Genomic DNA, 14,811 nt, shown 5'->3' with positions numbered 1-14,811 from the left:
ATGCAATCATTGCCCTCTTATGGAATGCAAACATAGATGTGCAGTACATTGCAGACAATTCTACTGCAGTTGCACGATATGTCACAGCATACTTAACCAAAGCAGAAAAGACAGAGCTCCAAGACCTCTGGAATGACCTGTCATCAGATAAAACAGTGTCTCAGAAATTATACAGTTTGGGCATAAAAATGCTCTCCCATAGAGAATGTGGATCATATGAAGCAGCTGATCGTTTAACTGGTACTGCATTGTATGGTAAATCTGAAAATATAGTATGGCTGAGTCTTGGTCCAGCTAAATCTAGAAAAAGAGTTCTAAAAACATACGAAGATGTAGAAACAATAGCCAAACATGATCCCAACAGACAAGACATTTTAAAAAACAATTTTTTTTATTCTAACGTTGGGGCAGAAAAAATAGCAATCACCTGGGGATGCAAAGTCGATGATATCCGCATCCCATTCGTCTGCAACAACTTTATAAGTATAGAATCTTGGAATACCAGGGGACACGCACACCTCACCAAATCTGAGAGCCATGATCTCAGCTGTTATGACATCATATGCTTGCAAGAAACTTGGCTTCATCGAAAAAGCGGCACTCGATGGCTATTGTATCAAAATATCCCCGGCCCATAAGGGACCACTTGGCCGCCCTTCATCAGGTCTACTCACATCGATCCAGACTGGTTCCGGGGTAGAAATCATAAAGGTCATAAAGCGGACTTACGAAATCCTGGCAGTTTTAACTACATGGAATCCAAGAACTTTCAAAACTAAGTCTGGAACACAAGATGTTGTAGCAATAATAAACGTCTATTGGAATCCCCAAAAGACTTCAACTGAGAACAGGTGCGAAAAAGTAACCAACACAATTGATGAAATCGCTATTAACTACAAATCCTTTAATATCATGATCTGTGGTGACTTAAACTCCAACTGTGCAACGTCCAGCCCGAATCAAATAAAACTATCTACAAATTCGACCTCGTTAAACAGGGGTTTGGCATGGAACATAATAATGAAATCTCGCAACCTTCATAATTCATCCTCAGCGACGGATTCAGATTCCTTGCTACCAACTTGGGAACGTGATGCATCATCGGCCACTCTTGACTACATCTTTGTCTCCGATTCCCTACATCGCAACATAGTCTCCTTCAATGTCGTCAAAACAAAACACAGAGACCATATCTTACAAAATCTCAAATGTATATATAAGGGGACTGTATCGCAATTCTATGTTCCAGAAATTGAGACAAACTCACAACAAACTCGTTTACGGATGATTGCATCAGATGTCTGCAAACTTAAAGACCAGTTTACAACCTTAATCTCGGATCCAACACTGCAAGATGGTGTGGCTAGATCGAGCTACATTCCTCTCCTCCTGGCCTTCAAGAAGCCTAGAAATAACCTGAACATGCAGTCGACCCAGCACACCCACGAATACAATGCAACCTTGGTCGTAAAACGCAGAGCACTAAGAAAACTAAGAAGAGAAGCAAGAAGCCGGAATTTACCATCACTTTGGGAAACTCTCAAAGTAGAAACTAGATGCTATAAACAATGGCTGAAAAATTCAAGAAGCCTTTTATATCAAGCGGACGCCGAGCAGATGCTGAAGGCACTAGCCAACAAAAAATCCCGTGACTTTTGGGCTGTGATAAACAAATCTAATAAGATCTTAAACTCGCACATGATAAACCCAGTTCTAGAAGAAAACTGGAGTATGCACTTCTCGAATCTGTTCCAACAACCAGAAGAAAAAAAGGAGGCGTTTATTAGAGCTCCGGACTCACCATGGGTGGATTTGACAGATGTAAGTGACATCAAATTTACAATAATGAAACTGAACTCATCAAGAGCAGCCGGACCGGATGGCTTAGCAAATTGCGACTTAAAACAACATCCAGATGAGTGGTCTAATCTCATAAGTGCAATCTTCAAACTCTGCAGAGAAAAAAGAACAGTACCGGAATCATGGCCAAAAGCTTTGATCGTCCCAATTTTCAAAAAAGGTTCCAGAGACGACCCTGTGAACTATCGGCCGATAGCACTTCTGGATGTTATTGGGAAGATCTTCGCCTCCATCCTTCTGTCTCATTTTCAAAAATGGACGGTCTCAGCAAACTGCTTTGATCCTCTACAAACTGGTTTTCAGAAAAACGCAAGCACCAGCGCAAACATTATGTGTCTAACCATACTCAAAGAAAGAGTCCTGACAGGTGGCCCTCGAATCTTTCTTGCCTTTGTTGATTTATCTCAAGCTTTCGACCGAGTGGACAGGCAGAAACTGTGGGCGAAACTGAAGACTTGGGACTGTCCAAATTCAATCTTGGAGCCCATAATCAGTCTACATAGTGACACTTGCATAAGAGTCCACCTAAACAACGCAGGCCTCACATCAAAATCCATCCAAACATGTCGCGGGGTAAAGCAAGGCTGCCCTCTGGCCCCGGCGCTGTTTATATCATTTTTGGGAGACTTCAAGGATAGCCAAAGCAAGATCAGAACATTCCCACCTAAAATAGGTTCAACAACAATCCCGAGATTGTTGTACGCGGAGGACTTAATTCTACTCGACCTTACCCAGGTGGGCCTCCAACGTCAACTGGATAATCTGTCATCATACATACAGGAAAACAACCTGGAGATTAACAAAGCCAAAACAAAGATAATGATTTTACAAAAAACGGCCATCAAAAAAAAGGAGCGGTTTCAGTGGCATCTCAACGAGACACAAATTGAAGTGGTGGACTCCTTCAAATATTTGGGAGTACAGTTGGACAGCTCTAAGAAATCTGGCAGCATGAAAACCAAAAATCTGACAGCACAACTGAGATTGGTTGACCGAAAATACGGAACGTTCTCACTCCAACCAGCTATAAACTACTACAAAGCTAAAATTGTGCCGTCACTGACTTATGGCATGGACGCCATACCTTCAATCCCTCCCTTACTCTGGCAAAAACTGGAAGGTCATATATGGAGAGCCGTCCTGGGTCTACCTAACTCGACCCCGATCGCTCCGATCAGGCGAGAACTTGGCCTTCTGTCTCTAAAGGCAGTAGTGGACCATAGCTCTCTTCAGCTATATAGGAAAATTATTCACCCTGAGAGTCTCGAAATCTATCAAATAATGGCAACAGAACTGGAAAAAGGTTTCAATCGGACTATGAACCAGTGGGCTGCGGACCAAAAACAAAAATTACAGCGAATAGTGTGTACTGAAGATGAACTGAAGGAAAACCCAACTAGGATAAAACAAAACTAGAATGCTGGGACTGGATCAACACGACTGATTTAGCATCATCGTACAAACTTCTAGCACACCTTCCAATGAACACTAACAAATTGAAAGAACCGATGGTGTACTGCAAAAAATACCCTGACAAACTACTGATGAGAACTCTTCTAAAAGCACGCCTAAATGTCTTACCGACCAGAGATATTTTAGCTATCAGAGGAGGCTTGGAGAAAAAAACTTGTAGACTCTGTGCAAATCTCGAGGACATTGAATCGATAAAACATCTACTGATGCGTTGTCCGGCTCTTCAGCCGGCCAGGATCGCCTATTTCTCCACTTTGACAGCCACCTCCTTCGCGGGAAACGAAGATATCTGGTGGAAGCGCCTGATAACAGGAGAAAAGACTCGATTTCACACGGCTGCCGTAAAACTTCTGAACCTGGCCTTGGAAAGAATAAAAGCGACACCGGAAGTTGGGGTATGATCGCACCATCAACGAATCTAATTGCAAGGCTCGCATCACTTATCAAACAAAATATGAAAGGACTTCATTCAGATTGGAATGCGCTCTTGTAAAAATCATTTTATGATTAAATACAAGTAAATAAAAAAAATAAATAATAAAAAAAAATTATTGGACACATACTACCCAAACAGAAGTAATACTTTGGAAACCGTGTGTCTATACCACATAGCCCAAAACTACACATACAAAAATAATATAAAACCTGATGAAAAAAAGGTGAATACAGAGTGACAAACTGTGAAGGCAGCTTAGTTAAACTCACTAAACCAAATTTAATTAATCATATAAAATTGTCATTGAAGACTCCTCAACATAAAGAAATATATTACATGTCCCTGCTATACCTCTTTTAACCATGGAGAAAAGAAGAAGAAATACTAGAAAACTATGACTCATATGAAGATGCTGTCAAAGCAAATGAAAGCACTATAACTGATGTAAACTTTACACAATACAAAACAATGTTGCACAATGAACAGCAACACGAAGAAGAACTCCAGGTCCAACTAGATAAAGACACTCCTGACAGTAGTCAACCTTCTGTAACAGGAAGCCAAGAACCACTTGGAGAACCACTAATAATAAATGAGGCAGAATTAGCTATGATAGAAGTAGAAAACACCATGTGTCAGTATGAAGATAAAGAAGACTTAACTATACTACAATCAAAACTAAACAACGAACAACGTAGCATTTTTGAAGAAGTAACAAAACAAATTGCACATGGTGTACAACATGAAAATAAAGAATGTTCCTGCCATAATTATAAACCTATACTACTGTACGTCAGTGGTGAAGCTGGTTCGGGTAAAACATTCCTAATCAAAATCATCAGTAAATTCCTTCAACAATTGACACACAACAAACTGTCAGCTGTTGTCACTGCCCCCACAGGTTTAGCCGCCGACAACATGGGTGGTGTCACTTTACACCAAGTACTACTATTGCCAGTAGAACACCAGAACAAATTAGACTATTACAAACTTTCTGCAGAAGCTGCAATGGAACTACGCAGAGTATTGAAACAAATGATAATGCTACTAATAGATGAAGGGAGCATGGTCTCCAACCTAATGTTGGCTTTGATTCACCTCAGATTACAAGAAGTACTGAAAACAAACTATGAAGAGCTCTTTGCAGGAAAACACATTATTGTTTTCGGAGATCTTCTTCAATTGACACCAGTACAAGGTGAGCCTATTTTTAAAACATTAGGCCACAAACTCTGCCGTAAAACTGTTGGCAGCATTGGAAATGTCAACCTTTGGCAACATTTCCAATACAGAGAATTAACAGAAAACATGCGGCAATCTGCAGATCTCACTTATGCCAACATCTTAAAAAGTATCAGAGTTGGTATACTCTCTAAAGAAGCAGAAACAATATTGAAAACCCGGCAAATTAATGCACGTTATGGCGATAATGCATGTGCTACAGATGTTATGGAACAATTAGCCCACAAAAATGTCAATTGTATGGCCTTAATGCCAACTCTTGCAAGCTATTTCAAATTCAATGAAATAATGTTAAGTAAAGAAATGCAACCAATAATGGAAATTAGCGCCACAGACAAACTAGATGTACATGGTATGACACTACCTATGCGTGACCAAGCCACAACAAGACTAAATAGTTTAGAAAAATCAATCTCAAACACAGCAGGCTTAGAAAAGATATTAAAATGATCCTTAAATTGAAGAGTAATGCTTAAACATTACCTTGATGTGGAACAAGGACTAGTTAATGGAGCACTGGGTACAGTTGTTGGCTTTCAAACATACCCACGTGACAACAAAATTCAGTTTGTCAATATACTCTTTGACAAACTTTCAGAAGTTAAAAGGATAGGACGCTCAACAGCTCAATTCCTTCTCTTCAAAGACATGTATGGACGCAGAGGACAATTTTCTCTAACTCTTGCATACGCAGTCACGATTCATAAATCACAAGGTCTTACCCTAGACAAAGCAATGATAGATATTGGTAACAAAGTCTTTGAGGGGGCGTGGCCAGCGCTGATGGCGTAAAGACGTGACTGTGTGGAGCTCCCGTCTCGATCCTGGCCTAGATCCTTAATTCGATCTTTATTTTTGACTCGATCAGGAGCCAAACTCACACCCAGTAGGGGGAAGCGATTCCAACCCTGCTCGGCGCAGGAACGAGAAGAAACGGAACCGGCGTCCCCGAAAACGCAGCCTTTGAACCGGTGCCCCCGGGTGAAACAAGATGGCGGACGGCGCCGAGGCCTGACGGAGGGACGAACCGAGTCGGCAGCGAGGCAGCGGGGAGACGATCCATCGGGCGCCGCCTCCCTTGTCCCTGTGCGTGGAGCGGAAGGACCCCAGTAAGGACACCAAACGTAAGATCGGCCACCCTTGGATCTCCCTCTGCTGGGGGCCCCCGAGCGCACAAGAGAACCCCCGCATTGCCCAGGGGAGCGAACGGAGCCACATCCGGGGCTCCGGGACCGCTGCGGAGGAGTCACAGAGTGCGAGCGGACCGCTGCCACTTCGAGGGAGACCCGTCGGCGATCTGCCGGCCGCGAGGTGTGCCGGAGCGGCAGAGACGTAGGCGGACCCCTGTCATCACGGCAAACTACGCGGGGCCCTCCTCCCCCTATGAATAGGTAACCGAGCGGCTGGGGAGAGAACAGTCCACGCACGGATGTGCCGGTAAGCCTGCAGACTCTAGCCCAGCGCTTGGGAGCCGGAACTCGCCTGTGCCCGGGGATAGCGGCCCGGTGTGACGGGGGATCGCAGAGCACTCCATTGCCCTGCTGGGGGAATATTCTGCGCTGGAGCACATAATTACCTACACCCCCTTGTGATCTCCGGCGCCACCATTGAATACCGATGAACACCATTGAATAACGCCGACCTGTGTGGCTCACATTGTTTCACACTGCCTAGGGGCAATATAGGGGCTCATACCTGCCGTCATAACACCAGGAGGGACTAATGTCTACTTCACGAAACAAAAACAGGGGTGCAACAATTATGGACTCGTTCTCAGGGGCTAAACCCAAACAGCCCAGCCAATATGAGATCCCCACACAGACAGAACCCCCTGCAACTGCTGATGACCCCAGTAACGCCCAAGTGCTGCAGGCTATTGCTGCACTCCAAACATGTATGGAGACCAGGATAGATGAACTCAAGGTGGACATGCAGCTCATCCGTCAAGATGCCCGCAACCTAGCGGGAAGAATAAGCACGGTGGAAATAAACCTACAGGACACCACAGACACTGCCAAGGACTTAAAGCACAAAGTCATCACACTTGAGAAACAAGTGGCTTATCTAGAGGCGAGATCAGAGGAAGCAGAGGGAAGGGCCCGTCGCAATAACATCAGAGTCCTTGGCGTTCCGGAGGGGATGGAGGGCACTGACCCTACAGAATTTATTGAGTCCCTACTAGTGCAGGAAGTCGGAGCTGGCAAGCTCACACAGGGATTCTCCGTCGAGAGAGCCCACCACGCCCTACAAAAGCGGCCCCCGCCGGGATCACACCCTCGCCCGATGATTGCCAAGATCTTAAACTTTCGCTACAGAGAGACGATCCTCAAATTCTCGAGGGACGGAGGTGAGATCAGACGCAACGGCTCCAAGATCGTTATCTATCCTGATTATACCCCGCAAGTGCAGCGAGCCAGGAACTCATTCATACCTGTCAAAGCCCAACTGCGGAAGCTTGATCTTAAATACATGCTCCTGTACCCCTCGCGCCTCAAGATACTATACAAAGGCAAAGCCGTCTACATGGAGACCCCGGCAGCAGCCACCATGTGGATGGAGCACAATAATTTGGCTGAGGGGGAAGATCACACCTTGACGCCCAATGGCTGAAACCAAATAGATCTTTTTGCTGTCACGATCGATTGGTTCTTTCAAGGACGGGAGCTCTACGAACCACCCACAGGCATTGTCACAACCCACCCCACCCCAAGCATGGCTGGCCCAAGGCCAACACCACAACCGCACCACATGACCCGGATAGGCCGATGGGTAGCGGAAGCCCCCGAGCGTTGTCCTCCCAGAACAGCTGCTGGGGGCAACACACAGTTAACTCTTTTGTTCAATCCACCTGTTCGAGTGGAAGTTAAATTTGTTCATAAGTCTCCGATTAACACATCAACGCAACAATCAAGGTCAGCAGGAAGATTACAATGCGCATTGTTGACGACAGACCCAGGGGGCAACTGCTCAGCACATGAGGCTGGCCCGAAGAGGGTTGAGACTGCCATGGGTTCAGCGCTCCGGCTCCTCTGCTACCATCATGTCCACATGCCTTAAAATTGCCACCTGGAACGTGAGGGGCTTGGGTACCTACTTACGCCGTAACAGAATAAAATCCTATCTACACAGAAAAAGGATAGGGCTGGCCCTATTACAAGAAACCCACTTAACCAAAGAATCCACTGCGGCACTCAAATCATACTGGGGTGGACAGGGGTTCGGGTCCTCATACTCCAAATTCGCCAGAGGGGTGTTCACCTGGATTAGCCCTCACATCCCCTTCCAGCTTACAAAAGCTGAACTGGACCCTGAAGGAAGGTACGTTATACTCTGGGGCCACATCGAACAAACAGAGATATGTATTGTCAATTCATACCTCCCCAACAACAACATCCCCGCGCACCTCGCTATGTTATACACAAAGATTGCGCTTTACAGAGATGCATTCCTTATCTGGGGAGGCGACTTTAATTGCGTTAGCGACCCTGTGCTTGACAGGTCGGCTCCTCCCTTGGGGGGCCCGTCGACTGCTACCACTGCTATGAATGTCATGCTAAACCGTCTAGACCTGGTAGACATCTGGCGGGAGCAACACCCCGGGGATCGAGGCTATTCCTTCTACTCCTCGCCACATAACCTTCACACCTTCACACCAGAATCGACTATCTCTTTACCGGTAGAGAAAGCTTTCCCCAGATCGACTCGTCCAATTATTTGGGTCGCACCATCTCCGATCACTCTCCCCTGGTAATTGAATGGAATATCACCGGACCCAGACCTCCTATACCTACATGGAGGATGCCCACCGAGGCACTTAAAGATTCAGAGTTCAGGGAAAACCTCAGAGAATCCCTAGAGAACTATATTTGTGAGAATAAAGACAGTGTTGACCACCTAAGCACGGTCTGGGATGCTCTCAAAGTGGTTGTAAGGGGAGAGGTCATAGCAAAGGCTGGAGGTATGAGGAAACGCCTAAGAACCGAACTTGAATTACTAGAAACTGAAATAGAACAGCTAGAATCCAACACCCTGGACCCCCAACCACAGGAAGACAGGCTTGCCAACTCTAGGGCGGCCTGCAAGGAAGCTTGGGACAGACTGGCCAAATTTGATTACATCACCAGAACCAATAAAGCACACGCCCACGCCGATAAACCTGGTAGGCTACTCGCCTGGCTCTGTAGGAAAGAACACCCTAAATACTCGACCACAGCCTTAAGAGATGCGGATGGCACGCTACAACGGACCCAACATGGAATTAATGACACTTTCGGGCAGTTCTACGCCCGACTATACTCCCACAATGATAGAGTGCCCCCTGAGGAAATTTCTAACACCTTGGACGAAATAGGCCTGCCCCTACTCCCACTGCCACACAAGGAGGCCCTGGATGCTGATATCAGCATAGATGACATAAAAGATGCTATCCAGTCTCTGGCCACTTGCAAGGCTCCGGGCAGTGACGGGCTACCCGCCGAATTTTACAAAACTTACGAGCCAGAATTGTCCCCGCTGCTGCACGAGGTGTACCTAGAAGCCTATGAGTCGGGCATCCTGCCTGGGAGCATGCGCGAGACTTTGGTGGTTCCGCTCCTTAAGCCTGGTAAACCTGCAGATGACTGTGACTCCTATCGCCCTCTTGCTATGCTCAATTATGATGTTAAAATCCTCACAACCATTCTGGCTAAGCGGCTGTCCAAGGTGATTGGAGAGGTGGTGCACCCCGACCAGAGTGGCTTTGTGCCGGGTCGCAACACCACTGCCAATCTACGTAGGCTGCAACATGTATTGTCACATCCCACTCACGCAGGGAAATCCTACGCTTTGCTTTCTTTGGACGCCATTAAAGCGTTCGATTCAATTTTTTGGGAATGGCTGATTGCGGTGCTTCGGGAGTTTGGCTTTGGAGAACGATTCATTAGATGGATCACAGTCCTCTACACCAAACCGCGAGCACGAGTAAAATCCGGCCGGCTCATCTCCACGGCATGGGATATACAAAGGGGCACAAGGCAGGGCTGCCCGCTCTCCCCCATGCTATATATACTTGGGCTCGAACCCATTGCCATTTTCTTCAGGAAACAATTCTTCGATGCTGGCATAAGGCTTGACGGGGTGGACCATATAATTTCCCTGTATGCGGATGATGTCCTCCTTTATGTGAGGGACCCGCAGCTGAATGTCCCAACCATGTTGGAGGTCCTCGGCAACTTTGCCAAGGTATCAGGCATACACTTTAGCAAACATAAGTCCTGTCTGTTTCCGTTGGGCGCCCTCCGGAATACACATGTTGATGACCTCCCCTCGCTGGGTATAGGTTGGTGCCCCACCACGTTCCGCTATCTGGGCATCAATATCTATCACACGCCTGAACTCATGCACGTCAATAACACGGCAGCGGCGCTGCCTCCCTTGCGCAAGTCGATTGGGTTTTGGGCTCGCCTCCCCCTATCCATGATGGGCAGGGCTTCCATCATTAAGATGATTGTTCTCCCCAGATTTCTCTATGGTTTCCAAAATATTTTTTATTACATTAGGACTCCCTTCTTCTGTCTTTTGGGGAAGATACTTAAAGACTTCTTGTGGGGAACTAGTAGGCACAAATTTGCATTATCCACGCTGACCCTCCCTTACGAGCAAGGAGGCATTCGGCTCCCTGATCTGGAACGGTATTACCTGGCTGCCCAACTAAGCTTTGCGGCTAAATGGCTAGCCGATGACGATACCTCCGAAACATTGCTTTTACAGCGCCCGATTGCTCCAATCCGGTTAAACGAACTCATTTGGGCCCCTCAACGTCTTGCGGATGGGATTCCTTTCTTAGCTACCCTGGGTCGTCAGGAATGGCAAAGGGTTAAAATTCTTCTTCACCTGAAACATAGATACAATCCGGACATACCGCTCCTTGCCGACCTATGTCAGAACTCTGTAGACCTTGCCTCCATTAGATACTGGGAAAGGCTGGGAGTGTACACTTGGGGGGACCTATACAATGAAGGCTCCTTCCGGGATTTCTCCTCCTTGCAATCTGACGATGGCGTTCCGGCTGGCCAATTCCTTTGGTACTTAAAGATCCGTAAATTGGCTCGGACTAAATGGGACATGTGGCCGGAGGAGCCTGAAACTGACCCCTTCATAACACACCTATATAGTTTGGGGGATGGATGGAGGCCTGTGTCCCGTATATACAGTCACCTAATCGACAGGCCCAATCCCCGCTGTCGGGATCTCAAACCCAAATGGGAGAGAGACCTGGGTCATGAGCTGACTGAAGCTGAATGGGGTAGAGCACTAGCGTTCCCTAATGTGGTATCTAGAAATTCCAGATTCAAATTGATTCAGCTCAATATGTTATACCGCTCGTACCTGACACCACTTAGAATAGCCAAAATATATGAGCTACCCCAACATAACTGCCCTTGGTGTGGCAGGGATGAAGCAAATCTTCTACACATGTTCTGGGGATGCGTCCAGGTCCGGCGACTCTGGGCGAGAGTGGAACTCCTCTGTAGCGAGGCAGGCATGACCAGATATGAATGGACCCCGAAAGAGTGCCTTCTTGGAACGTATCCCAGACTGGCCAAGTTCAAACACTCAGTCAAGCTCATGGACCTGGTATGCATTCTGGTCAAAAGGACCATCGCTATGGCTTGGAAGCGACCTGGAGGCCCACGATACCAGGTATGGCGCAACGAACTGGAGCGCTGGATAGGGGCAGAAACCTCTGCTTGGGAGGATGGTGTTACAACATTCCCCGAAGACACGAGCTTGGCACTTGCTGCCTGGAAGACTCTCACCTGGGCCTTACTTAACCCCTCCAATGACGATAAACCCCCTTGAGCAACTCGCCCCTGTTGACACACGCTATCTGTCACTGAATACTTGCGCAGCACCTAACCTAAACTTACTTGCTGCCTGACCCCCCCACGTTGCTTACATTATTGACCATATGGAGACTTGTTAAAGTTGTTTTTGTTTTGTTGTTTCTGTTTAATCGTTAATTTCTAAATGGCCTATTTTGATTATTTCTGATTATTACCAATGTGATTGCTTGATACCATGATGCAACTGTTTATCATATAAATCCCAATAAAGAAATTTGAAAATAAATTGGTAACAAAGTCTTTAAAGAAGGCATGAGCTACGTAGCACTATCATGCTTACGTACACTTGACGGTCTATTTCTAATCAACTTTGATGCAAGTAAAATAAACGCTGATATTCCTTGCATTTTAGAATACAATAGACTTCGCTCACTATACACTCCCCATCTAAACACATATTCTGTTCCACAAAAAGTAAAACGTTATAAAAGAAAAATAAATCAAACAGAAAAGCAACAGGATGTCACTGCAAATCCTCCAAAGAGAGTAAAAGAAAGTAATACTTCATCAAGTACCACAAGCAAAAAAGAATCAATTAGGGAAAGTAAACCAGGTACTTCCTTAAAGAAGGAAGACAAACTCCAAAAAAATCAGTCAGATACAGAACTACCTGGTCCATTTAAACTCTCAAATATAGTTGGTGTAAATTGCTATGCAAATGTAGCAATGAATATTCTATTTCAATTACCACCAATTATTGACAACATTTACTTACACAGTACAGACCCATTTTGTATGTAAATGTTAGTACTTCACAGACATGCAGCAAATAATCCTGACAACACGTATAGTGTTTATGGAATAAGACAACAATTGGACTACTGTGCTGGAATGGTGAATTTCACTATAAACTCACAGGAAGATCCACAAGAATGTCTAATGTACTTACTACAAGTACTGGAAAACAAAAACATACCTATAAATGAAATCTTCCAGATTTCCTACATGTGGAAACATGCATGCACTCTCTGCAACAATGTGACACAAGAAGAAATCCCCAATGTACGCTTCGTATATATATCAATACCTAATTGTGAATCCATTCCATTTCAGCATCTTGTACAAAATGCAAACCATGGTAGATTATGTTCTACCTGCAATTCAGAAATCGCTCCATGTTAGTAATACAAACACATAGTAAATACGTAATACTAATGCTTCTACGTTACAATGCAGATGGTACCAAAAACAACTGCAAGCTGACTGGATTCACACATGGTCAAATATCACTTGGTAAGAAAACCTTCACAACAATAGGTATAATCTACCACGCATGAGCCACAACCAATTCAGGGCACTACACTGCATATATTTAAAAAAAATATGGATGGTTTGAATGTAATGATAGTACCATTACTCTAAAGCAGAGATTACCAGCAAATCTTACAAATGCTTATTTAATGTTCTTAAAACCAAAATTTGATAACTAAACTGTACTTAAACCTCAAGCAAACTTGTAGTAAAAAATATAAATATTCCAAAAGCTATCTAACTGCCCAAAGATTCTACAACAATTAATCACATAAATGAATACCACTAAATTAGAGCAAAAAATAGACAGTTAGAATATGCCAATTGGTATCTAACTGTCCCAAAATGTAACAATATCCACGCCAATTGGTATCTAACTGTCCCAAAATTTAACAATATCCAAACAGATAAATCAATACCACTAAAATATATAAAAAAAATAGACAGTTAGAATATGCCAATTGGTATCTAACTGTCCCAAAATTTAACAATATCCAAACAGATAAATCAATACCACTAAAATATATCAAAAAATAGACAGAATACGCCTACTGGTATCTAACTGCTCCAAAATTTCATAATATCCAAACAAATAAATAATATGTTACTGCTCCAAAAAAAATGCAACAACCCAATGTATAAAGCATTAACCAGAAACAACAAATGAACACTGAAAACAAACAAACAAATAAACTGTAGCATAACAGAAAAAGGTTTTTTTTAAAATCCAACATGGATTTTTTTTTCTCCCACAGACCCAATGATTTTAGCAACTAACACAGAAACTGAGCAAATTGCACAGTACTCTGGTTTGTAATCTACTAAATATGAGGGTCCAAAAAAAAAAATGTTGATTATACAATGTAAAAAGTCATTACAAAATACTAATACTAACATGCTATTTTCTTTTATCACAGAAATGAACAAGAAATTCATGTACTCCAGTTACTAAACCAAACAGTAAGTATATTATACACCCTATGCCCTGGCCACAACCATCATAGCATATCACACCCATAGTATCTTATAACTTTGTTCCTTATAAATTTGTTTTTGACCCAAAGTTATAAGCAACTATAAATGTGATATGCTGCGGTGGTTGTGGCCAGGGCATAGAGTGTTGGGTGCATGGCCAAATGGCCACAACCACCGCAGCATATCACACCCATAGAGTAAAACATTTCAACTATGCCCTATGGAAACTTTTAATGTCTGCGGACATTACCAGTATTCTTAGAACAATTTCAATTTGCCAGTGAACAATACGGACAGCATCTTCAGAACACCCCTACGAACATTTCAGGACAACGCAAGAGTTCTTAGAACACTTTCAACTTGCCATCGAACAATATGGACAGCGTCTTCAGGACACCCCCTACGAACATTTCAGGACACTGCGAGAGTTCTTAGAACACTTTCAACTCGACAACGAACAATACGGACAGCGACCTCCGGACACCCCCTACGAACATTTCAGGACAACGCGTGTGTTCTTAGAACACACCCCCATTTTGTTTATGTGCGAACATTTCAGGACAACGCGAGAGTTCTTAGAACACTTTCAACTTGACAACGAACAATACGGACAGCGTCCTCAGAACACCCCCATTTTGTTTATTTGCGAACATTTCAGGACACCCCGAGTTTTCTTAGAACACTTTCAAT

Source organism: Ambystoma mexicanum, chromosome 12 (genome assembly GCF_040938575.1).
Source record: "Ambystoma mexicanum isolate Mex_15411 chromosome 12, UKY_AmexF1_1, whole genome shotgun sequence".
Taxonomy (NCBI): Eukaryota; Metazoa; Chordata; class Amphibia; order Caudata; family Ambystomatidae; genus Ambystoma; species Ambystoma mexicanum.
Note: the sequence above shows the minus strand (reverse complement) of the source record.